This window comes from Henckelia pumila, unplaced genomic scaffold (genome assembly GCF_033568475.1).
Source record: "Henckelia pumila isolate YLH828 unplaced genomic scaffold, ASM3356847v2 CTG_19:::fragment_3, whole genome shotgun sequence".
NCBI classification, from domain to species: Eukaryota; Viridiplantae; Streptophyta; class Magnoliopsida; order Lamiales; family Gesneriaceae; genus Henckelia; species Henckelia pumila.
In genome coordinates, this window is record NW_027331777.1 from 179373 (window position 1) to 206186 (window position 26814).

The 26814-nt window shown below is 41.5% G+C and overlaps 1 pseudogene; it reads left to right on the forward strand.

The window, feature by feature from the left end:
• The first annotated feature begins 2409 nt into the window (after positions 1-2409).
• LOC140870740 (uncharacterized) overlaps positions 2410-26814 on the forward strand; it is a 68531-nt pseudogene continuing 44126 nt past the window's right edge.

Sequence of the window (26814 nt, forward strand, 5' to 3'; positions counted from 1 at the left end):
AGATTTAGAAGTTTTTTTTTTGTAACTCTTCTGCTCAAGTTTTGTTTGTAGTGCGGACAGTTACTTTATATGACCTGCATTACTTTATATGTCTACAATTACTTTATATGATTGTAATATGGATCAAAATTGTATATGCACTCTCAAAAAATAAAAGGATAAGCGCCTTAAAAAAAATAAAAATAAAAGGATAAGCATTTCAGAGTAACCGATGATTTGGTATGGCAAGATAACACCGATTTTTTGGGAGCAGATCCTCTGTTGTGGGCTAAAGACATCTCATTTTTTTTTTTTAAAAAAAAAATTTGACTTCGAAGGGGACCCTATTTGAAACGTCTATGACTCTTTAAACTTAAATTCGGAATTTTTTTTTTAAAATAATAACAATACATATACGCCCATACATATATGTAATTCAAAATAAAAGATAAATAATATCAGCATGAAATAAAAATAAGTTTTGTATGCTCCAAAAACACCAAGTACGGAAATACTAAAGTAAAAGTATAATTTGCTTAAAATCAATAACATAATAAAATATATCTGAAATAATCCTAAGTCATGCAACGGTCACGGGGCCACTGTTCCGTGAGCTCATAAGTCCTCACCACCGGTAGGAGCTACATAAAAGTCATCTGTCTCACTTGCCCCATATAAGCGTAGTGAGCCTAGGGGCTCAACATGTCTAAACTTGGATAACAAGGTTTAAAATAATGCATCACATAATTATACTAATACATATACATGATACATGAGCATGCATGGAAATAACTTTCATAACATAAATGCTGAATCATAAATCTTAAGCCTAAACATCATCTTTCTTCATCATACATAACATAGTTGAGCATGATATTTTTGAAACAGTCTATGGTCCTATCCGTAAGTGTGACGCTTATCTGTGCCGACTGATCAGTCTCATGAACCAACGTACGTGGCGGTGATAAATCACCTCCTATGGTAGTAAACTACCTCATAAATCATATATCATATGGTGGATAACCACCCTTATGTCACACTACTTCAATTTCCATCAAGAAAATATTTTTGCTCAACTCATACATAATCATAATCATATCATATAAAATTTCATGAATGCATGCACTGAAAATTTGTCCGTAATATATATTTAATTGATTTTTCATAATAAATATACTTATACTTAAAATATAAACTTCATGCATAAAATAATTAAATATATATTCCGGACTTAGTTATTTTTCATGGGTTGGTCCAGACTGCTGGTCACTCACTCTAATCCCATTAAACTTAAATAAGAGCCCAATTATCATATTTTAGCCCAAATAACTTAACTAAACTTAACTGGGCCTAAATAAAAATATTTAAGCCCATTAACTTAAATAAACCCAATAAGACACTAGACTGGCCAAAAAATCCTCTGACTGACCCAAAAATTCCCATGGGATCCCAAGCCCATAAAAATCATTGGACTAACTTAAATAAATTATTTAAAACCCAAAATAAAATTATTTGGAAGCCCAAATAATTTTATTTCTAATTAATTGGCCCAAAAACCAATTAAAACCTTAAACACTTAAAAATTAAAAATACTCGAGCCCGGCCCACCTTACCCAGACCCGGACCAACCTGAACCGACCCACAAATTACCAGACCCGATCCAGGCCCCAAGACCCGACCCGGACCTGCCCAAAAACCTAAACCCGTTTCCCTCTTGTTCCTTACTCTCGGCTGCGACCAGCTTCTGTTCAGAGGCATAGGCCGCCCTACTCTGGCCACCAAATGGCCGGAGCACCACCACCTACACCTAGAAGACTTCAAGACGTTTCCATAAAGCTAAAAACCAGCCCAAACGGAGTCCTAACGAAGGAGAACGAACCAAAACAAAATCTGCCTAATTTCTGCTCGCGCGCTGCGCGCGACGCCGGAATTCCGGCCGTTCGGCCGCCCAAATCCGACCATCACTGGCTAGAGAACTACCTGAGATAACTTCCACTATGTCTTGGGGTTCTAACCCAATTAGAATCACCCTCAAACCCATCCTATACAGTGCACACGAACCATTCTCCCAAAACCGCTCAAACTGCGACCTTCTATGTAACCAGAAGATATTGTTTCGGTTCAGACCAACCTTGGCTCAAACCACTCAAACCACTCCACCCTAAGGCACCCTAGGACACCCCTTGACCGAGCCCCAGCCTCTGGAGCATACCATGCTTGGCAAAAATGTGAGTCATGACCAATCAAGCAAGAACATGCATCAATACAAGGCATACATGCATAAACTCGAAATTTTCATGAAAAATCAGAAATAAAACACATCATGCAAGAGTAATAGCTTATATGGTGGCTAAATAAAAGTTTGAGACATGCCTTGATAATTTTTGAACGAAGGAGAATGCGTATTCGGGGCTCCGGGACGACGAGACGATGAAGAACACTGAAAATACACAAGGGATCGGCTATGGGGCTGTTGGGAGGCTGCTGAAACGTGATAGTGGGGTGAGGGAAAGTTGGGGTCGGCTGAATGGAGTTAGGGTAGGGTAGGTTTTAGTTTTAAATTTTGATAATTAAGATTAATTTAGGATAATAACTAAAATAACTTATTTAGGAAGATAATATACCATAAAACTAATATTTAAAACTCAAAGCATCATATGAAATCTGATACTAAATAATAAATCTCGGAATAAATAAATAGGCTAATTTTAAAGATTAATAAAATTTAATAAAGGGACTAATTTTGGCTAAAAATCAACCCTTAAATAAATATATAATTAAATACTAAAATTTTCTTGACAAAATAACTTAAAATATTATTTTAAGTCTCATAAAACTCATAAAATATTTTTGGCTAAGAATTTTTGGTATTTCGTCCGTCCACGGTCCCGTCTACGCGATCAAATCAATAAAATTCTCAAAAATCTAAAAATCCTAATATTGCGGGTTAAATGCTAAAATAAATTAAATCATGCATATAAATCACATAATATCACATAAATACATTTAACCCTCATTTTAAAAATTAATATAATTAATTTTTTCTAATTATGCATGCAGATTTACGTTTTAAAATTTCCGGGTGTTACAAGTATTGATCGAGCCACACAGGTTTTGATGATCAGTGGTAGTCTGATTTGAGTTTCACTGTTGATCTAAGTGTGAGCCGCAGTAGAATCAATGGGGTTGATTATTTGAGCCCAATCCATGATGATCAGGATGCAGCAATTAAGAAATACTTGGGGGTAGTATTTTGTCGCATAACGCTTAAGGGGATGAGTACTTGGTACAATCTCATAGCAGTCAGCAATTTGGGCAATTTAGAGTCTCTAGGGTTTCCAAAGATGGATCTTTTGGGATTACTGCTAATCGGGGACGATTGCAATTTGCCTTGTATGATCAAATTAGGCGATGACTTGACAGTAGAAACAAGCAAGAAAATTTCTAGTTTCCCCATATAATGTTTCTTGTTAAGGAGAAACTGAGATTGATCCAATCAATTTCTTAGTGGTAGCAATGGTTAGGAAAGGATCATGTTTTTGATTCATGTTGGAGTTGTCCAATGAACAACAATAGTGAAGGTTTTCAATCGAACATTTCGATGAAGTGTTCATGTGATGACATCTAAGTATACCGTTGTGTTCGGGTCCGATGAGTAGTTGTAAATGCTAATAGACATTAGCAAAGAGACATCAGTTATCTTATTGTGATATGTGACATTAGCTAGGATCTAGTTCTTGAGGTCTAGCAGGTTGTGTCACTAATCTTTCAACGAGTGATGCGCGATATCTCTGAGGTGACTGAGATAGTCAAGGATCGACGTAGTGGCCAACGAGGTGTGCTTTGGGATTGAAGACTTTGCAAGATCGTGATGAATCGAATTCGTTCTTTTCAATCAGCAAGTCACAACCGTGAGCACTTTTTGTCAAGGATATTGCGTTTCAGCAATGGACAATAGTCGGATATGTTTTATGTGACAAGTTACTTCAAACGAAAAGTGTCTCCAGGAGTGACTCGGGGACCGATGATTTAGTCCTTTCAGTACTAAGGTTGATGCGTTCAAAAAAGGCATGAACTAATTATATTGAATCCGTTGGTATTAATTCACATTAAGATCAGTGGGTCAGATCTCATAGGAATTAAATCAAAGATGATGTGTCATCAGGAACTCCGAGATGAGTAATACTAAGTGCAATGTCTGTCGAGTTTCGAGATAGGATAGGAAGCATTTCCATATGCATGTGTACTGTGGAATGTCCCAGTAGAGCATTTTGGGTGGGAGCTTGCCTTAGTCTTTGTAGTGACCCGTATCCATACTTAGCGATTAATGAGTATGTTAACCGTGCGATCATGTTTAGATTAAATAAAACATGATTATGGGAATTCCATATGGATTAACGGACTTCGGAAATAAATCCAGAACACTCAAAAATGGTCCAGAGAATCCCAAGACTCGAGTGGGATCGGAGCCGCCGATCCAGGATCAGAGCTTCCGATCTTGGTGAGTTCTAAACCACACCAGAAGGAAGACGATCGTAGCTTTCGATCAGCAATCGGAGCTTCCGAGATGTTGTCGGTGACAGGTGTGTGGTTGCATGTAAAGGAATTGACGTGTGGCGATCGGAGCTTCCGAAGCAGGAACGGAGCTTCCGATTTGTGGAGTTCGGAGTTTCTGATCGTGGAATGGAGCTACCGATCACTGTCTATAAATATAGGTGCGAAGGCCTCATTTCAAAGCGCATTGAGTTCCTCTCCTTTGCCCACGTGGATCTATTTTAGGGCTTTGGGTACTCTTATTTTAGAGTTGGTGTAGGAAATATATTTTAGTATAGTCAGACAGTGTCTGACCTAGTCGTAGAGCAGTGCTCGTGTAGTGGAGCCGTGCTTGAGGCTGTGGAGCTGCAGCAGGGCTGTGCCCTAGTTGCAGGATAGTCGCCATCAGCGGGCTGACGATGGACGCAGGTATAACTATGGTCTCCTTAAATTATTTAGGAGTATGCAATAGCTCAGTTAAGGCTTTAGAGCTTAGTGAATGATGCATGGCTATTTGCATTGTAGAGCTGATGATAGGCTTGGAACCTAGAGTGGAACTGCTAGGAACTGCCTGTAGTAAGGTACGTAAGTACTGACTGAGATTGCCAGTAGATATGCATTCTTATATGTTGCATTTATGTGTTTGCATGTTATTATGGCTATGTGGCATGTGCATATCATCTTGTACCTGTACATCTTTTGAAATGAGCCAGTTAGGGTTGCTCATCCCTGTTTGGACGTTTAGATATCGAGTAACCTTAGGTACTGGTATCTAGAGGACTCCGTGGTCCGCGTTCGAGATTTGGAAGTGAGTGGTCGCGCACAGTGGTTAGCAACGCCGATGTGACGAGCTCATATCCCAGGCGCCAGTCTGAGCAGTTTGTATACATTTATCCCTGATATGGATACCCTGTCATTTGCATTTATCGTATTTGTATGTTTATCCGTATTTTTGTATTGAGTTTAGAGCTCACGTCCAGTATTTTCTATGTATCTGGACACCCCATTCGACGGGGCAGGTGTAGGTGCAAGATTGAGCACCAGGAGCTTGGAGAGGCCAGTGACCGTCGGAGACAACAGGATTAGCTGTAGGTCTTAACCCTTAGGATTATTTGTAATTCGATTGGGTTGTATATTGATTTATTTAATCGGTTGTATTCCGCCGGTCTGCTTGTATTTATGTCTTCCGCAGCAATTTATTTAATGCATGCTTAATTATGCTCTAAACTCTGATTAGGTAGTGGATCCGGGTCGGGTCGCTACATTTATGCTATCAGAGCTGCATGCAAAAGACTTGGGAGATAGTAATAAGACTTTTGGGTTATCCTTGTAGGATTGATGAGACCATGGAAGAGATGATGACGTGGCGATTAGGTCGCCCAAAGACTATCATAATCGGCAGGATTTATGAAGATTTGGCTTATGGGGTTCCAACAAGTGCAGACAGGAGCGATGGATCGTGTCTGAGTTTTCAAGACTTCTACTCATGTGGATCTTAGCTTTGGATCGAGTACCTGATGCCAGAGGCACTGGCAGAGGATTGGTTAGGACACACTTGATTCTTGCATCTGTATCATCCTTACCATGATGACACTACTCTGAAGATTCTCCAATCGTAGTTGGAGAGTGTGAGACCTCGATTCTAAATAACTAATCTCGGATTAAACAATAATTAAGCAAAAAAAATTTTCCTTTTTTTTTAAAATATTGTCTCGCTCGATCGGTAAGATCTAACCGATCGAGCGAGCAACTTAGCAAAAGTTACTGCCCGAGAAAACATCCAGCTCCGCTCGATCGGTAAGATCCAACCGATCGAGCGGCCACCAAAACTGCAAAACAGAAACTCAACAAAAGAACTCTGCTCGATCGGTTAAATCTCACCGATCGAGAGGTGACAGTTCTGAAGCAAAAACAACAGAAAACTTGCTAGAAACTTAAGTCCAATACATTCACAAAACAATCATGCATTACAATCACAAATTCTCCGATTAATACATGAAGTTCTAGAGTTGATCAACTACGCACAAGTCTAGAACATGCAACCAAAAAGCTCGCATCATTGATACAACATACACAACGAAGTTCGAGATCTAAACATGTTCTAATACAAACTAGATAGACATGCTGACACGACTTCTAAACCAAGTCCCACTACTAGCTCTCCCTCTTGATGCTAACCAGGTCTTCGCTGACTTGATCCTACCCCTCCTGTTGCCAAGTACACATACAAAACAAAGCAACAACCGGATAACTCTGGTGAGAATGCTATTCCTACTAAAAGCAATATAACAAGGAATACATGTAATATAATAACAACATGCTTTCAAGACAAAATAATCAAATCAACGGATGATATGCATGTCTTTAAAATAGGGATATCAATTCTGATAAACAAGGGATTGCTGTTGTGCTTTTGGGATCCCGAGGATGAGATCACGTAACTACTCACCAACTCTCCCAATCGAGGTGGTGCTACGTATCCCACTCCCCTAGACTTTGGTGCGACTATAAGGAGTATGCTGACTCTAGGTGAACCTCTACACCCAGGCCACTCACAGTATAGCCCCCAAAACGTCTAAACAAAAAGGGTTGTTCTGCCCGCTGAAATCAAAGTTGGCTCAAGATGAATGCATAAGAAAACATAAAACATAAGACTCATAACAAGAGCTCAATCAATCAACAAAATACGAGTTCCTCATGCTAGAACAAGTATTGATACAAGTATGTGATTTTTAAGGGAAACTCGAGAACCAACTGTCCCGAGTATGCTATCCCGCTAACGATGACTGCTTTTACCTTTCAATGCAGTAGCTCCAACTCTGGAAATGCTACAATAAAAGGTTTAATCAACAACTAAACAATCCAACAACAACAACAACGGCTCAATGTAATCTCTTTACCGATCTTCGTCCAACTCTTGACGATCAACAGCTGTTAACTCCGGGCATGACAACTCCAAACGAAACTGTTCAGATACAAAAAGATGATCAACAACGATGATCAATTCACAAGCCAAAGATAAACAACTCAAAACGGTTCAAATCTCCAAAAACTCAAACCGGCGGCATAACTGCTATAAACTGAACAAACCAGAAACGCAGACAGCAGTTCAATATGGATATCAACTCGTATCAATTCTAATACAACAATAACAAGGCAATCCCAACAAATCTCAAAACCTCATTTTCGAAAAATGGCTTCCAAAAATCATAACAATTCCGAACGTCGCTCTATTTCAAAACCGACAGATAATAAACGATCAGAACTCTGCCAAGAACAACATACTCGAATCTCGAACGATTCTAACAACATTCAAAAAATAGAATGTATTTGATCATAGAAAAACTTACGATATAAAGAAGCTCTCGCTGCAGTGATCGCTAAACTTTCTTCAGAAATAATTTCCAATGGACGGATCGAGCTCAGATTGAAATCTGGAAGCTTGAAAACCAAGGGAGGCGGCCAACAATGGTGGGAGGCGTGTAAGGGAGGTGATGAAGAAGAATAAACCAAGTCAACCAAGTGTATATAATATATAAAATCCACTATTTGTGTTTTAGTCCCTGAAAAATCCAAATTTTGCAAAATAGACCCCGATCAATAAAAAGTCGGCTCTTTAACTCTGGAAACTCTGATTATCTCAAATAAGCTCAATTAAGATAAAATCGAGGCGTTACAATTCTCTCCCTCTAAGACGAGATTTCGTCCTCGAAATCAATAAGAATCACGACTCAAGATAGAATAAATAACTAAACACAGTAAGAAGAACTCACGTCATCCGAATAACTCCAGAAAACGTTGTCTCATGTTGGATTCTCTCTCCCAAGTTGCTTCCTCGACTCCGTGACGGCTCCTCTGCACTTTCACCAATGGAATCAACTTGGTTCTGAGTTGCTTCTCCTTTCGATCAAGGATCTGAATCGGTCGCTCAAAGTAACTCAGAGTCTCATCTAACTCGGCTTCATCATGCTGAATAATACGAGAAGGATCTGGATGATACTTCCGCAGCATAGAGACGTGAAAAACGTCGTGAATACCAGATAAAGACGGAAGAAGTGCAAGTCTATAGGCAAGATCGCCTATCTTCTCGAGAATCTCGTACGGTCCGATGAATCTCGGAGATAACTTCCCTCTTTTCCCAAATCTGACAGTACCTCTGAAAGGAGAAATCTTAAGGAATACACGGTCTCCCTGCTCAAAACTCAGAGGTCTACATCTGACATTTGCATACTTCGCCTGTCTATCCTGAGCTGACTTCATTCTCAACTCAATGTTCTTAACTTGCTCTTCCATATCTCTAAGCATATCCGGTCCCAAATTAGGTGACTCTGACAAATCATCCCAAAACAACGGAGATTGGCACTTTTTACCGTGCAAAGCCTCAAAAGGCTCCATACCGATACTCGCTTAGAAGCTGTTGTTGTAAGAAAACTCGACAAGAGGCAAAGAATCTTGCCAACTAGTGCCAAAGTCTAGAACTACTGCTCGCAGCATATCCTCTAACATCTGGATAGTCCGCTCTGACTGTCCATCGGTCTGAGGATGATAAGCTGTACTCAGATGCAATCGAGTACCAAGTGCCTCCTGGAGTCTATGACAAAAGTGCGAAGTGAATCTAGGGTCTCGGTCTAAAACGATCGACTTCGGCACACCATGCAGTCTCACAACATTGCTAACATATAACTCAGCCATCTGATCGTGACGATACGTCATCCTGTACGGAATAAAACAAGCAGACTTCGTCAATCGGTCTATCACTACCCAAATACCATCGCATCCTCGAATAGATCGTGGTAGTTTCATGATGAAATCCATAGAAATGTGATCCCATTTCCATTCAGAAACAGATAGACTGTGCAATAGACCACCCGGTCGCTTTCTCTCTGCTTTTACTTGCTGATAGTTCAAACATCGAGATACAAACCTCGCAACGTCGCTCTTCATTTTCTTCCACCAGAACTGGTTCTTCAGATCGTTGTACATCTTACGACCTCCAGGATGAACACTGAACCGACTCCAATGAGCCTCTCGGAGAATACGCTGTCTTAACTCTGAAATATCAGGCACAACAATACGGTTATTCACAAACAAAAAGTCATCTCTAACCTGGAATTCAGACTGATGCCCAGATATGACTTTCTCTACTGAAACCAGAATGCTCGGATCAGACTTCTGTGCTTCTTTGATCGCAATAAACAACTCCGGCTCGGCTCGAATAGCAAACACTCTGATAGAATCCCTATCTGTTTCAAACTCTAAACCAGAAGTGCAACAATCATCGATCAACTGAGAAACACCGATAGTAGAAAGAGATAAAGAACAAAGATTTCGGCTCAAGGCATCTGCAGCTGCATTCGAATTCCAGGATAATACTTGATTTCGCAGTCGAAATCCTTCAACAGATCTAACCATCTTCTCTGTCTCATATTCAGCTATGCCTGTGAAAACAAGTACTTAAGGCTCTTATGATCAAAAAATATCTCAAAAGACTCACCATAAAGATAGTGACGCCAGATCTTCAGAGCAAAAACAATTGCAGCTAGTTCAAGATCATGAATCGGATAACGAGTCTCGTGCGACTTCAGCTGCCTCGATGTATATGCTATCACATGCTTATGCTGCATAAGAACACAACCCAAGCCTCGGTTAGAAGCATCCCAATACACGGTAAAACCTCCAGTACCTTTTGAATAGAAAGAATCGGAGCACTGGTCAGTCTCCTCTTCAGATCAACAAATCTAGCCTCGCAATCTGCAGTCCAAATAAAAGGCGCATTCTTCTGAGTCACCTGGGTAATCGGCTTGGAAATAGACGAGAAACCCTAGATGAATCGGCAATAATAACCAGCTAAACCCATAAAGCTTCTGATCTCAGGTACTGATGTCGGTCTAGGCCAATTCGTAACCGCATCAATCTTGCTGGGATCGACAGAAATCCCATCTCCTGAAATAATGTGACCGAGAAAGACAACTCGATCCAACCAGAATTTACACATAGACAACTTGGCAAACAACTGATCAACTCGCAAAATTTACAATACGGTCCTCAAATGCTTTGCACGGTCAGTACGGTTCTTTGAGTAGATAAGAATATCATCGATGAAGATAATAATAAACTCATCTAAATAACACTGAAAGATACGGTTCATCAAACCCATAAAAACTGCTGGAGCGTTAGTCAAACCGAATGGCATGACTATAAACTCAAAATGACCATACCTCATTCTGAATGCGGTCTTAGGAACATCTTCCTCTCGTACTCTCTGCTGATGATAACCTGACCTCAGATCAATCTTCGAATAGACAGAAGAACCCTGCAGCTGATCAAAAAGGTCATTTATTCGGGGTAAAGGATACCTGTTCTTGACAGTAGCCTGATTCAATTGACGGTAGTAATACAGAGCTGCATAGAACCATCCTTCTTCCGAACAAATAGAACAGGAGCACCCCAAGGAGATACACTAGGTCTGATGTATCCCTTGGCAATCAAATCCTCAAGATGCTCCTTCAACTCTCTCAATTCAATCGGTGACATACGATAAAGAGCTTTGGAAATAGGTTGAGTACCTGACACCAAATCGATGTTGAATTCGATCTCTCGAATAGGTGGCAATCCAGGAACATCTTCTGGAAACACATCAGCAAAATTTCTAACCACTGGTATATCAACCAATTCAGGGCTAGATTTCAGTACATCAACTGCATAGACCAAAAATTCCTCGGCACCTCTCTGTAACAAATGAGTCATAGATAACACTGAAATCAAAGGAATTCTAGATCGAGAACCTTTACCAAAGAATTTCCACTCGTCTGCCATTTCAGGTCTGAATCTGACAACTTTCAGAAAATAATCGACTGTTGCCCTATACTTGGTTAAAGCATCTATACCGACAATACAATCAAAATCTGACAGTCCAAGTACAATACAGTCGAACTCTAACAAATTGCCCTCAAAATAAAGTTCACAGTTCCTGACTAATCTGATAGAAATAATTCCTCCACCCAAAGGTGAAGTAACAGCTACTATAGTAGGCAACAACTCAGTAGGAAAGGCATGCAATAACACAAATTTCTCAGAGATAAAAGAAAGGAAATCACCTGTATCTATCAAAACATGAGCAGAATAACCAAAAATCAAACAGTTACCTGCTATAACATCGTCAGGTGATGCCTGAGCCTGATCCTCTGTCAAAGCAAAGACTCGAGCCTGCTGTCTCGGAGGCTGGTTCGCACTAGGGTTACCACCCGGCCTGTTCTGCTGCTGAGGCTGGAAAGAGTGAACTGCAGAAGACTGTCTCTCAACCTGAGCTGTAGGTCTAGATGAACTCCCACTCTGAGCTCGGTCTCTACTACGCTGAGGGCACACCTTAGAAAAGTGTCCGGTTGCTTACAGGTGTTGCAGTTCCCAAAGACTCCTACACACTGATCTGGTGAGTGTCTACCTCCACACTTGCTGCAATAGAAAGATGATGATCCAGAACTCTGTCCTGAACCAAACTGCTTGGAACCACTGGAACTAGAAGAACAATTCCTCTGCCTCTTGAACTGTTTCCCTCTTTCTTTGTTCTGATCCTTTTTGTTTCCCCCACTGCTTCCACCTTCATACCTCTGCTGCTGGTTCTGATACTAAGGTGGTTGATTCTGATACTGATACGGTTGGTTCTGAGACTGTCTCTGCTGCTGAGACACCATCTAATTTCCTCGTTGTCTCCACAAACCCGCTTTAGCTCCCTTTGCGTGATTCATGGCATCCGCAAAGTTATCGGGTCTAGCAGTGTTTACCAAAGTGAAGATGTCGGGATTCAAGCCGTTGATGAATTGATCGGCTTTGGCTTCTTCACTGCCGGCAATGTGCGGTGCAAAACGCAACAAGATGTCAAACTTGGCTACGTACTCCTCAATGTTTAGATTCCCTTGCCTCAGATTGGCAAACTCTGCTCCCTTGTCCTTTCGGTATGAAACAGGGAAAAACTGCTTATAAAACTCAATTTTGAAAAGAGACCAATTGACAATTTTTCCTCTGTTCTTCATGGATCTCTTGGTCGTGATCCACCAGTTCTTAGCAACACCACGAAGCTGATGAATGACTAACCTGGTTCGGCGGCCATCTGTGTAATCAATGGAATCGAACAAGTGATCAATGTCGTCCAACCAACTCTCACAGTCAACTGGATTTTCTGTACCCAACAACAAGGGAGGATTAAACGACTGGAACCTCTTCAGCAAGGTTTCCATAGGCGTCGCTGTAGCATCCAACTGATCAACTTCAGTACTAGCTTGCTCAGTTGTAGGAATAACTGGCGGTGGGTTTATGTTAATCACTCGACAAGGACCCATCTGATAATCAAAGTTTATGACACAAGATATATCAATCGCTACAATTCGGTGCCCTTACAACCGCTTGGAATACCGGATACCAGTCGATAACAGAAGCAGTTATATCTCAAGTAGTTCATGCTTTATAAATTAAATCACAAAATCATGTAATTAAAATAATTCTCAATTAATAAAGCATGCTCGCATGAAATTAAATAAATAATTTAAATAACTCAAACACATGCGAGGAGCCAATACATGCGGACTCGAACTACCCCGCTCACTCTAGTTCAACCAAGAATCTTAACTCTCTGATACCACTTAATAAGAGACCTCGGTTCTAAACAACTAATCTCGGATTAAACAATAATTAAGCATTCAAGATCCAAAACTAAAGACAAAGCAAAATTATTTTTTTTTGAAATAGTGTCTCGCTCGATCGGTAAGATCTAACCGATCGAGCGAGCAACTTAACAAAAGTTACTGCCCGAGAAAACATCCAGCTCCGCTCGATCGGTAAGATCCAACCGATCAAGCGACCACCAAAACTGCAAAACAAAAACTCAGTAAAAGTGTAGTAGCCCGTAACCAAAATCAGTAATTAAGGAATTAATCATAATTACTTGAATAGAGTTCGGAAGCTCCGAAGGTAGGTTCGGAAGTTCCGAACAGGATCGGAAGCTCCGATGCAGGATCGGAAGCTCCGATGCAGGATCGGAAGCTCCGATCATATTACGTCAGGCATGACGATTGGCTAGATCGGAAGCTCCGATCAGGATCGGAAGCACCGATCACCCCTATCCGGAGTAAACCAGTGATATTTTGACACGTGGCAGATCAGGATCTTCGGAAGCTCCGATGGCAGGATCGGACATTCCGATCGAGGTTCGGACGTTCCGATCAAGGATCGGAAGTTCCGATCGTTGTATATAAATAGAGGGCCGAGGCTTCATTTCCAATTGCCAATTCCGAGTATTTCCCTCTCCTTTCTAGTCTATTCAAGTTGTTCTAACCTTCCTAGGTTTGACCCGGCGGTCGGCGAGGCGTTCGGTAGTCGTAGCGGAGTTGTGCCCAAGTTCTGGAGGCATCGACATCAAAGGGCTAACGACGGACGAAGGTATAGCTTTTGCTTCCTATAAATATTTAGGAGTATGCAATAGCTTAGTTAAGGCTTTTAGAGCGCTTTAATGATAGTAGTATCATTTGGCAGTGTAGAGCAGACTATAGGCGTGGACCTAGAGTTGGTAGAGCTTGCACTGATTTAAGGTACGGAAGTACTGTTCGAGATATCCTGACTGAGTATGCATGTATTATGTGACTGCATGGTTTATATGTCATTGATTTATGCTGCATTCATTTGCATACTGAGCTATCTCCTTCGAGATGTCTGTTAGTAGGGTTTTTCCCTATCCTGTTAGTGGTTGGACTTCCATCGATTTGGGTCCGGCATATCCACTGGTATTATGGTATGGGAGCCACCTCCTGAAGCGACGGCACAGCGTGCTACATACCAGGGCCCGGTCTGTCTCTGTTATCTGATCCTTGACCTCGAGTTTTTAGGGAGTTCACTTTGCATGCATGTATACTCAAACTCTTGTACTGAGCGTTTTATGCTCACGTCTCGTACTCTATGTTTCTGGACACCCTATTCCATGGGGCAGGTTTGCGATTGGACGAGGAGGGTGGATCCAGGAGGGGCTAGTCAGTGGTTGACCAGCTGGAGCTTCGTCTAGGTTTTATTACTGTTGTTTGGGTTTGATACAGCTATTCGATTTGGTTGTATATTATTTGGATAAATTACAGATTCCTTTACTTGGGATTGTATAATGTTTATGGTTTCCGCAGTTTTATTCTGATATCTGTTTAATTAAGTTAAATTGCATGCCTAAGTTCTGTTTAGTAGGTAATCCGGGTAAGGGTCACTACATTTATGGTATCAGAGCATGCAAAAGAATTCTTGGGATTTAGTCTCATCATGAGTTATTTTTGTAGATGGCAAATCGTGATGACCAGAGTTCTCATGGCAGTATTGGTGGGCGTTGGGGTGATGCCGACCGGGAGCCTCGTCAAGAACGGCGTCATTGTCATCATGACGACGAGCATTTCACTGTGCGTCGATTCTTAGCTATGGGTCCTAAGCCCTTAGTTGGAGGCGAGTGTCCGGAGGATGCAAAAAATTGGTTAGACCGCATGGAGACGACTTTTCAGACTTTTCACTGCACCGAGGAGCAGAAGATGGAGACCCTTGGCTATCTTCTAGATGGGCGAGCCCGTAGGTGGTGGAGGTTTACTTCTGCACCCTTTATTGCGACGAGAGGAGTGGCCACCTGGGCCGAGTTCCACACAGCTTTCCAAAAGCGGTATTTTCCTCCTGCACTCCGTCAGTCGAAGGCAGGCGAGGTACTGAGTCTGCGACAGGGAGCCATGTCTATTGATGAGTATCAGCAGAGGTTCTTTGATCTGCTATCCTATTGCCCCGAGATTGCTGATAGCTCAGAGATGAAGTATAATCTGTTCCTTCAGGGCCTTAACCCTGAGATCCATGACCGTGTGGCGGTTGGCGACGACATGTCCTACGAGGGTTTGGTGAGCCGTTGTCACCAGGCAGAGGATAGCATTCGGCGGAACAGGTCTTTCCCTCAGTCGAGGCCTGCTAGTTCTTTGGGTCCCCGTGCCCAAACTTTCAAGAAGTCTGGATCTACTTCTTCTTCCTCTGGCTCTGCTGGTGTTGTCCGTTTCGGTAAAAAGGACAAGTGTGATCACTGTGGGAAGAACCATCCATCCGACAAGTGCCGCAGAGCTTCTGGAGCTTGTTTCCGTTGTGGAGAGACTGGTCATATCCGGAGGGATTGTCCGCTTTCTGGGGGAGGCGGTTCTGGTTCTGGTTCAGGATCGGGTTCTCAGGCAACCGTTCAGCAGAGGTCGCAGGGACAGCCTGCTGGGAGTTCTCATTTGAGGCCACGAGCTTCTGGCCAGGTGTTTGCCTTGAGGCATGATCAGGCTGTGGAGGAGAATGAGAAAGTCATCGCAGGTACATTTATGCTTTATGGTATACCTGCTCTTGTACTTATTGACACGGGTGCATCTCATTCCTTCATTTCTGCACGTTTTGTTAAGAGACATAAGTTACCATGCATTGCACTAGACGTAGTGATGTCTGTTTATACTCCGACGGGCCAATCTGCTTTGGCTAAGCGTCTAGTGATGAGTTGCCCTTTAGAGTTCGAGGGTAACATTTTGATTGCGAATCTCATGGTCCTGGCGATGGACGACTTTGATTGCATTCTGGGAATAGATATGTTGACTACCTATCGAGCTTCAGTGGACTGCTATCAGAGATTAGTACGCTTTCATCCGGAGGGGAGTGAGAGCTGGTTTTTCTATGGTGAGGGAGCACGACCCCCGATGCCTTTGGTATCAGCTTTGAGAGCCTGTCGAGCTCTAGAGTCTGGCGGGGAAGGCTACCTTATCTATGCAGTTGATTTGTCCGCTGAGAGTATTGGGATAGAGAGCATTCCTGTCGTGGATGAATTTCCAGATGTATTTCCTGATGAGATTCCGGGTTTTCCTCATGCTAGGAAAGTCGAGTTTGGCATAGAGTTGATGCCGGGTACTTCGCCTATTTCTAGAGCACCGTATCGTCTGGCTCCGTCAGAGATGCGTGAGTTGAAAAATCAGCTACAGGATCTTTTGGACAAGGGGTACATTTGTCCTAGTGTATCTCCTTGAGGAGCTCTTGTTCTCTTCGTGAAGAAGAAGGATGGGTCGATGCGGCTGTGCATTGACTATCGGCAGCTGAATCGAGTCACTGTGAAGAACAAGTATCCGTTGCCTCGTATTGATGACTTGTTTGATCAGCTGCAAGGCACGTCAGTTTACTCCAAGATTGACTTGAGATCTGGGTATCATCAGTTGAGAGTCCGTGATCAGGACGTAGCCAAGACTGCATTCCGTACTCGCTATGGGCATTACGAGTTTCTAGTAATGCCATTTGGTTTGACTAATGCACCGACTATATTCATGGATCTGATGAACCGTGTCTTCAGGAAGTATTTGGACAAGTTTGTCGTGGTCTTCATTGACGACATCTTGGTGTATTCACGTAATACGGAAGAGCATGTTTCTCACTTGCGGTTGGTACTACAGACTCTTCGAGATGAGCAGTTGTACGCCAAGTTGAGAAAATGTGAGTTCTGGATGGATAGAGTGGTCTTTCTTGGCCATATTATTTCCAGGGAGGGAATTTCTGTTGATCCAAGCAAGATTGAAGCGGTACTTAATTGGTCGCGTCCGACGACAGTTGCTGAGATCCGTAGTTTTCTTGGTCTAGCAGGGTATTATCGTCGCTTCATTCTGAACTTCTCTCAGTTAGCTCGATCGTTGACGCAGCTTACCTGCAAGGGTGTGGATTTCGAGTGGTCCTCCGAGTGTGAGGAGAATTTCTGTGAGCTTCGACGGCGGTTGACTTCTACGCCGGTGTTGGCATTACCGTCAGGATCTGGAGGGCATGTGGTATACACGGATGCTTCTCTTCAGGGGTTAGGTTGTGTCCTGACTCAAAATGGGCATGTGATCGCATACGCTTTCAGACAGCTGAAGATTCACGAGGACAACTATCCAGTCCACGATTTGGAGTTAGCAGCCATTGTGTTCGCTTTGAAGATCTGGCGTCATTATCTGTATGACGAGAAATTTGAGATCTTCACCGACCATAAGAGTCTCAAATATTTGTTCACTCAGGCGGAGTTGAACATGAGGCAGAGACGTTGAATGGACTTGCTTAAGGACAATGATTGTGAAATTAAGTACCATCCGGGAGCTACTAATCTCACCGCTGATGCTTTGAGTCGCAAGGTGCGACTATCCGCACTTCAGACTTGTTCGATGTCTAGTGCGATCAGTGACTGTTGTACTTCAGGTTATACCTTCAAGCATAAGAAAGGTATGCAGAGTATCAAGATGTTTACGATATTATCTGAGCCAGCCTTGTATTCGTGGATCCGAGATGCTCAGATGTCTGATTCGAAGACCCAGCGTTTAGCTCGTCTAGCTAACGAGGGTAGCTCGTATGGATTTCATTATCAGTCAGATGGCTTTCTGTGTTTGTCTGGTAGGCTTGTGATTCCGCAGGATGAAGAGTTGCGAGAGGAGATTTTGTCTCAGGCACATCGCACTAAGTTGAGTATTCATCCTGGGAGCAACAAGAGGTACAAGGATCTACGTACTCGTTTCTGGTGGAAGGGAATGAAACGCAATGTTTATCAATTCGTTTCGAGATGTTTGGTGTGTCAACAGGTCAAAGCAGAGCACCGAAGACCTGGAGGATTGCTTCACAGTCTGCCTATTCCTGAATGGAAATGGGAGTTTATCACAATGGACTTTGTGACCCATTTGCCGGTATCCCCGAGGAACTATGATGCTATCTGGGTTGTAGTGGACCGACTCACCAAGTCAGCGCATTTCATTGCCTATATCCGAGAGTACTCTGTGGATCGCATGGCACGGATGTACATTCAGGAGATCGTTCGACTTCATGGAGTGCCGGTGAGCATTGTCAGCGATCGGGACCCCAGGTTCACCTCTAGATTATGGGGGAGTGTTCAGCGTGCGATGGGTACTACTCTCAGTTTGAGTACTGCCTATCATCCGGAGACTGATGGTCAGTCAGAGCGCACTATCCGTACTTTGGAGGATATGCTTAGAGCGTGCGTCATGGATTTTGGTTCAGCCTGGCAGGATCATTTGCCGTTGATCGAGTTCGCGTACAACAACAGCTATCATACTAGTATTGAGATGACACCTTTTGAGGCGTTGTACGAGTGACGTTGTCGTACTCCACTCTTCTGGGAAGAAGTGGGGGAGAGACAGGCTGAGGGACCGGAGTTTATCCAGCAGGCGGTAGACATTGTCGATCAGATCAAGAAATGGATTAAGACTGCACAGGATCGTCAGGCCAGCTATGCTAATATCAAGCGTAGGCCTTTGCAGTTCGATGTCGGTGAGAAAGTGTTTCTGAGAGTGTCACCTTTCCGCAAGATTCTCAGATTTGGCCTTAAGGGCAAGTTGTCTCCCAGGTTTATCGGTCCGTTTGGGATCTTGGAGAGCATTGGCGATTTGGCTTATCGACTAGCTTTACCACCGCATCTATCCAGTATTCACGACGTGTTCCATGTATCTCTGTTGCGACGGTATGTGGCGGATGAATCTCATATTCTGCAGCGGTCTGAGGTTCAGGTGAACAAGGATTTGACCTATGTTGAGAAACCTATTCGTATCCTGGATTATAAGGATAAGGTTTTACGGAACAAAGTCATTCCTTTGGTTTTAGTTCAGTGGCAGCGCCGAGGCACTGAGGAAGCTACTTGGGAGCTTGAGGACAGGATGCGTGAAGATCATCCTGAGTTGTTTTGATTTCATTCTTAAGTTATATTCAGTTGCAAACCTTGTAAACGTTTGATTTGAATAAAGAATGTTTCTGATTTCTGTATTACATTCAGTACTTAAGATCTGATTTCGAGGACGAAATATCTTAAGTGGGGGAGAATGTAGTAGCCCGTAACCAAAATCAGTAATTAAGGAATTAATCATAATTACTTGAATAGAGTTCGGAAGCTCCGAAGGTAGGTTCGGAAGTTCCGAACAGGATCGGAAGCTCCGATGCAGGATCGGAAGCTCCGATCATATTACGTCAGGCATGACGATTGGCTAGATTGGAAGCTCCGATCAGGACCGGAAGCTCCGATCACCCCTATCCGGAGTCAACCAGTGATATTTTGACACATGGCAGATCAGGATCTTTGGAAGCTCCGATGGCAGGATCGGACGTTCCGATCGAGGTTCGAACGTTCCGATCAAGGATCGGAAGTTCCGATCGTTGTCTATAAATAGAGGGCCGAGGCTTCATTTCCAATTGCCAATTCCGAGTATTTCCCTCTCCTTTCTAGTCTATTCAAGTTGTTCTAGCCTTCCTAGGCTTGACCCAGCGGTCGGCGAGGCGTTTGGTAGCCGTAGCGGAGTTGTGCCCAAGTTCTGGAGGCATCGACATCAAAGAGCTAACGACGGACGAAGGTATAGCTTTTACTTCCTATAAATATTTAGGTGTATGAAATAGCTTAGTTAAGGTTTTTAGAGCGCTTTAATGATAGTAGTATAGGCGTGGACCTAGAGTTGGTAGAGCTTGCACTGATTTGAGGTACGAAAGTACTGTTCGAGATATCCTGACTGAGTATGCATGTATTATGTGACTGCATGGTTTATATGTCATTGATTTATGCTGCATTCATTTGCATACTGATCTATCTCCTTCGAGATGTCTGTTAGTAGGGTTTTTCCCTATCCTGTTAGTGGTTGGACTTCCATCGATTTGGGTCCGGCATATCCACTGGTATTATGGTATGGGAGCCACCTCCTGAAGCGATGGCACATCGTGCTACATACCAGGTCCCGGTCTGTCTCTGTTATCTGATCCTTGACCTCGAGTTTTTAGAGAGTTCACTTTGCATGCATGTATACTCATACTCTCGTACTGAGCATTTTATGCTCACATCTCGTACTCTGTGTTTCTGGACACCCTATTCCATGGGGCAGGTTTGCGATTGGACGAGGAGGGTGGATCCAGGAGGGGCTAGTCAGTGGTTGACCAGCTAGAGCTTCGTCTAGGTTTTATTACTGTTGTTTGGGATTGATACAGCTATTCGATTTGGTTGTATATTATTTGGATAAATTACAGATTTCTTTACTTGGGATTGTATAATGTTTATGGTTTCCGCAGTTTTATTCTAATATCTGTTTAATTAAGTTAAATTGCATGCCTAAGTTTTGTTTAGTAGGTGATCCGGGTAAGGGTCACTACAAAAAGACCTCCGCTCGATCGGTTAAATCTCACCGATCGAGCGGTGACAAATCTGAAGCAAAAACAGCAGAAAACTTGCTAGAAAATTAAGTCCAATACATTTACAAAACAATCATGCATTACAATCACAAATTCTCCGATTAATACATGAAGTTCTAGAGTTGATCAACTACGCACAAGGCTATAACATGCAACCAAAAAACTCGCATCATTGATACAACATAAACAACGAAGTTCGAGATCTAAACATGTTCTAATACAAACTAGATAGACATGCTGACACGACTTCTAAACCGAGTTCCACTACTAGCTCTCCCTCTTGATGCTAACCAGGTCTTCGCTGACTTGATCCTGCCCCGCCTGTGGCCAAGTACACATACAAAACAAAGCAACAGCCGGATAACTCCGGTGAGAATGATATTCCTAGTAAAAGCAACATAACAAGCAATACATGTAATATAATAACAACATACTTTCAAGACAACATAATCAAATCAACGGATGATATGCATGTCTTTAAAATAGGGATATCAATTCTGATATACAAGGGATTGCTGTTGTGCTTTTGGGATCCTGAGGATGAGATCACGTAACTACTCACCGACTCTCCCAATCGAGGTGGTGCTACGTATCCCACTCTCCTAGACTTTGGTGCGACTATAAGGAGTATGCTGACTCTAGGTGAACCTCTACACCCAGGCCACTCACAGTATAGCCCCCAAACCGTCAAAACAAAAAGGGTTGTTATGCCCGCTGAAATCAAAGTTGGCTCAAGATGAATGCATAAGAAAACATAAAACATAAGACACATAACAAGAGCTCAATGAATCAACAAAATACAAGTTCCTCATGTTAGAACAAGTATTGATACAAGTATGTGATTTTTAAAGGAAACTCGAGAACCAATTGTCCCGAGTATGCTATCCCGCTAACGATGACTGATTTGACCTTTCAATGCAGTAGCTCCAACTCTGGAAACTCTACAATAAAAGGTTTAATCAACAACTAAACAATCCAACAACAACAACAACAACAATGGCTCAAGGTAATCTCTTTACCGATCTTCGTCCAACTCTTGACGATCAACAGCTGTTAACTCCAGGCTTGAAAACTCCAAACAAAAATATGCAGATACAAAAGGATGATCAACAACGACGATCAATTCACAAGCCAAAGATCAACAACTCGAAACGGTTCAAATCTCCAAAAACTCAAATCGGCGGCATAACGGCTATAAACTGAACAAACCAGGAACGCAGACAGCAGTTCAATATCGATATCAACTCGTATCAATGCTAATACAACAATAACAAGGCAATCCCAACAAATCTCAAAACCTCATTTTCGAAAAATGTCTTCCAAAAATCATAACAATTCCGAACGTCGCTCTATTTCAAAACCGACAGATAATAAACGATCAGAACTCTGCCAAGAACAACATACTCGAATCTCGAACGATTCTAACAACATTCAAAAAATAGAATGTATCTGATCGTAGAAAAACTTACGATATAACGAAGCTCTCGCTAAACTACCTTCAGAAATAATTTTCAACGGACGAATCGAGCTCAGATTGAAATCTGAAAGCTTGAAAACCAAAGGAGGTGGCCAACAATGGTGGGAGGCGTGTAAGGGAGGTGATGAAGAAGATAAACCAAGTCAACCAAGTGTAGATAATATATAAAATCCACTATTTGCGTTTTAGTCCCTGAAAAATCCGAATTTTTCAAAATAGACCCCGATCAATAAAAAATCGGCTCTTTAACTCTGGAAACTCTGATTATCTCAAATAAGCTCAATTAAGATAAAATCGCGTTACATAGAGATTGTCATATAGACCTTAACCAGGAAATGCCTCGAGTGGCTAAGGCATGACTGGTTTTGAATATAAGGTCGTTTAACTCATGCAAAACATGGTTTTTCCGGTATGAATGTATCGATGCGTTCGGTAGACATACGGGAAACTTCATTTTCAAAATCATGATATGGATACAAGAATAAAGCTGACGGTAGATTGCGAGCAGAATAGGTCGACTGACAGACACTGATGCAGAGCATAGCTGATGTGATCATGGATAGCTCGCATGTGGATCGAGTGGCAAGTGGAGTTCGAGATCTTTTGGAGTTGCCACAAGGGCCAATAACGAGAAGCCGAGCTAACAAATTCGAGAAGGCACTTCAAATATTGATGTTAAATTACCAAGATGGAGTTGGAGTACTTAAGGATCAATTTGGGAGTTGCATATGCGTCCTTGAAGTGTTGGGAGTCAAAAGGAGTGAAGAAAATCAAAGTCAGGCAGAAGAGGTCTCGCTCGAGCGCAACCTAGTGCCGCTTGAGCGAGCGCATTGAAAGTTTTGGACAGAGCGTTCCTCGCTCGAGCGAGAGTTGTGCCCGCTCGAGCGAGAGTTGTGCCCGCTCGAGCGAGCTCAATTGATTTTTCGGGACAGAGTACCTCTCGCTCGAGCGAGCGAGTTTTTCCAAAAATGTACACACAATTTGGCGTGTTGTGTGTGTGTTCGGGATTTTGATATTTTGATGTTATTTTCCTATTTTTGAGGGTTTTAATTATACTAGGAAACTTTCTAAATGATATCTTTGATATCTTTAGGGAATATTTTACATTATCTTTTATTTTTTATTCTAAACTATAAATACTTTTGTTTATTTCATTAATAATAATTCAGATTCAGTTTATACACAAATTATTGAAATTCTCTCTAGAATTTTATTCAAAGATTTGCTTTGGCTTTTTCAAATCAAACTTTTTCCAGTTTAATTACTTATAAGCGTTTGTCGATTTTTTATCACTGAAGATTTTCAGATACAAGTTATCTGAAGGTTTTCTTTGGTTTCAATTGTCGTGATTTCTGTTGTTTTATCGTACAGTCGATTAAAGGTGGAAATCCAAAATCCTATCAATTTTACTTGTTTCAAAGATTGGGAAAAACTTTGGATCTTTTGTTTATTGATTAGAGGGTGCGATTCAGATTTATAATCGTGTTTGCTAATCTTACACATCAAGATTCATATCATTTGGTATCAAAGCCAAGGTTTTGAATCAAGTAAGTATCCTATCTACGTCTAGATATGTTCTTTGTGTTCTTCGTGTTCTTCGTTCTTCGTTCTTCGTCTATCTCATATCAAATTTCTGTCTCATTTTTTTCAAACTTGTTATCCAAGTCTCGTCTCTTGTGCTACAAGTTATAAATTCAAAAAAAAGAGTAAAAAAAAACTAGTCAAAAAAAAATAGTGGGACCAAAAATCTGAGAAAAAAAAATAAAGTAAAGAAAGTAGCTTTTGGCCAATTCCTTTGTCTTTGTTCATTATTGGGCGCAGTCAAAGTCAATTTGTCCATAAAATTTATTTCTTGTTTTCGTCAATCTTTGTTGGTCAATTTTCAAGCGTCTAAAAGTTTTAAACTTGAAGGTTTGAATTTTATTCTACAAATCAAAGCCTCTCCATAAATTTGAGTGAAAAAAAAGAGTGATTGAGTGATTCATTTGGAGTGAACTATGAGAACTTGTGTGAGGACATTTATTACTAATTATTTTCTTGCAGGTACCATGAATCCTAATAAAGATAGTGAAAGTGTGAACCAAGGAATTTCCAAGGTTCAAATGGAGGCGTTGATAGGGCAATTTACTAGGGTGATGAGATCGGAGTTAGAACCTCTTCATGAACTGATGAGTAAATTAGAAAAGAGTAATGGTAGTGAAAAAAAAATAAAAATAGGCAGGGGAATGATTTTGAAGATGATGAGGAGAGTTTTGTGAAAGAGTGGGTGCCCGGTGAGCCAACTTGTGGCTAAGGGCTTTTATGACTCTATGTATAAACAATCTTTTGTTTAATATAATTTACACTTTTATAATGGCGTTTACTTTATCTTTTATCATATTATTATGTTGTGACATACTATAAGATGTTTAGATGAAGACCTTGAATATACTATAGTGTATGTAAGATGTGGTGGCACATGGGGATGGCTATCATGAAACACATCTTATAGTCACTGTATATTCTAAACAGTTCCTAGTCGATTGAGCCGTCCGTTAATAAGGATAAGGATCGCTCGAGATTGAGACTAGCATTTGCGATGCCGAGTACCACGTTTCATTGGTATGGAACATAGAGATGTTCAAAGCATGCAAATGGATATTCATACGATGAATGATCGAACTACCCTATCCGGATTTCCAAATGGTTATCACTTATCGAGTGGATAAAGTCCGCGGTTTTGGTTGTACACCATTAGTCCTTACTCATTGAAACATCATTGAGACTCTATATGCTAGTACTGTACTTTGACTCGTTTACCGACTCTATTGGGGTCATCAGGTGTCGGGATTGGGTACAGTTACGACACATATAGGAGTCGATGCTTTGTTGTCAAGGATTCACCACATACTTGCTAGTGTGGATATCCTATGCAATCTGAGGAGATATTAGTGTGACGAATCTTTGGCCAGAGTACATGATGTGTTTTAAGAAATGGTTTCTTAGTAGCACATGCGATGTCACTATTTGATCTTCAAGATGCATTGCATAGTTATCGAATCTCGAACGACTCTCGATTAACCAATGGTTGTTGATTCGATCGGGATATATGGATGAAGGGACCGTACTGTACGCTAACCAAAATCTATTGGTTCTTGCAGACACTATCAATGATACCTAGGGAATCATGGGGCGATGTTGCTAGGCGCTCTTACCATGATTCGATGGGCAAGTCGGAAATTGTTGTTCCGAGTCACAAGGAGTTGTGAGCCCACGGCTAGCTGTATCCCTGAACCATTGAGGGTCACACAAGTAATGGATTTTTAATCCCCGTTGAGATAATTAAATTTAAAGAGTTAAATTTAGTGAATAAAGAAGTGGGACTTCTTATATCAGAGTAGAAGAGTAAGATTTCCTAAAATGACATAGGGATGGGCATTTTTGGAAATCACTGAATTCGGATTCAGAAAATTTATCTTGACTTTAAAAGATGCAGAAATGGTTTCTGTGCAAATTGGTGAAATTGGTTTATCAATCTGAGTCACGATGAATTTTATATTAATTTCTGAACATGCGGGCTTTGCTTGTCAGGCTTGAACTTATGACTAATGGGCCCTAAGCTGTTAGCAGCCCATATTATAAATAAGTTATTGCAGTACAAAAATTATACAACAGAAGGCATAATTTTCGAAAACACTAGGGTTTTCTCTCTAGTGGCCGCCGCCCCTCTCCTCTCTCTGTCAGAAAATCCAGCCTGTGAATTTCGAATTTGCAGTCTGGTTTAACGGATCAAATTCGTTAATTCTCATCGTAGAAACTTCTGATAGACTTTCTAGTGCAGTCTATCAGAGGGATTAAATTTTTGTTCGTGGACCTGATTGAAGAATTGTTCGACCATCAGTTCCTGGGATATACAACAAGAGCAGAGTTATCTGTTGGTGTCCATAATCTCGTTTCGAGATTCAAGGTAAAAATTTAATTGTTATTTAATTTTTACACGCACAATTTAATCGTAAAGTTTTGATACCCATGATATGGAATCTTTCCATATAAAATTTTAAAACTTCCGCAGCACCGGGTATCAATTCTGATTGATCTGAACACCGTTTTCCAACAGTGGTATCAAAGCCAGGTTTCTCAGATCAAGCGATTAAAGTAATCGATTGTACAAAATTTTTAAGCCTCGATTTTTGAAACAAAACAAATTTTTAAAATTAAATTTTTGACGGGCAAAATACGGGCAGCGATGGTCGCTGCCCAGGGCAGCGCACGACGCTGCCCAGGACAGCGATTGTCGCTGCCCAAGGGGCAGCGACGGGCTGCCCGGCCCGAGCCCCTTTTGGGGCGCGGGCTGCCCGGGATCGTCCCAGGCGGCCCGAGAAAATTAATTTTTTATTTTTAATTAAAATTTTAATATGTTAAAATTCTATTTTTGGTCCGATCGAAAATTGTTTTTGATTGGTCCACGAGGCGTCGGATCGAATTGTTCGAGTCCGAAAATTTTAAAATTGATTTTTGGATAAATTTGAATTTTTGGAAAATTTATAGATTTTATCCGTTAAATCAGATTTTATGAAATTAATTATTTTTGGTACAATTGATGATAAGATATGATCTTATGGAAATATTGAGTAAAATAT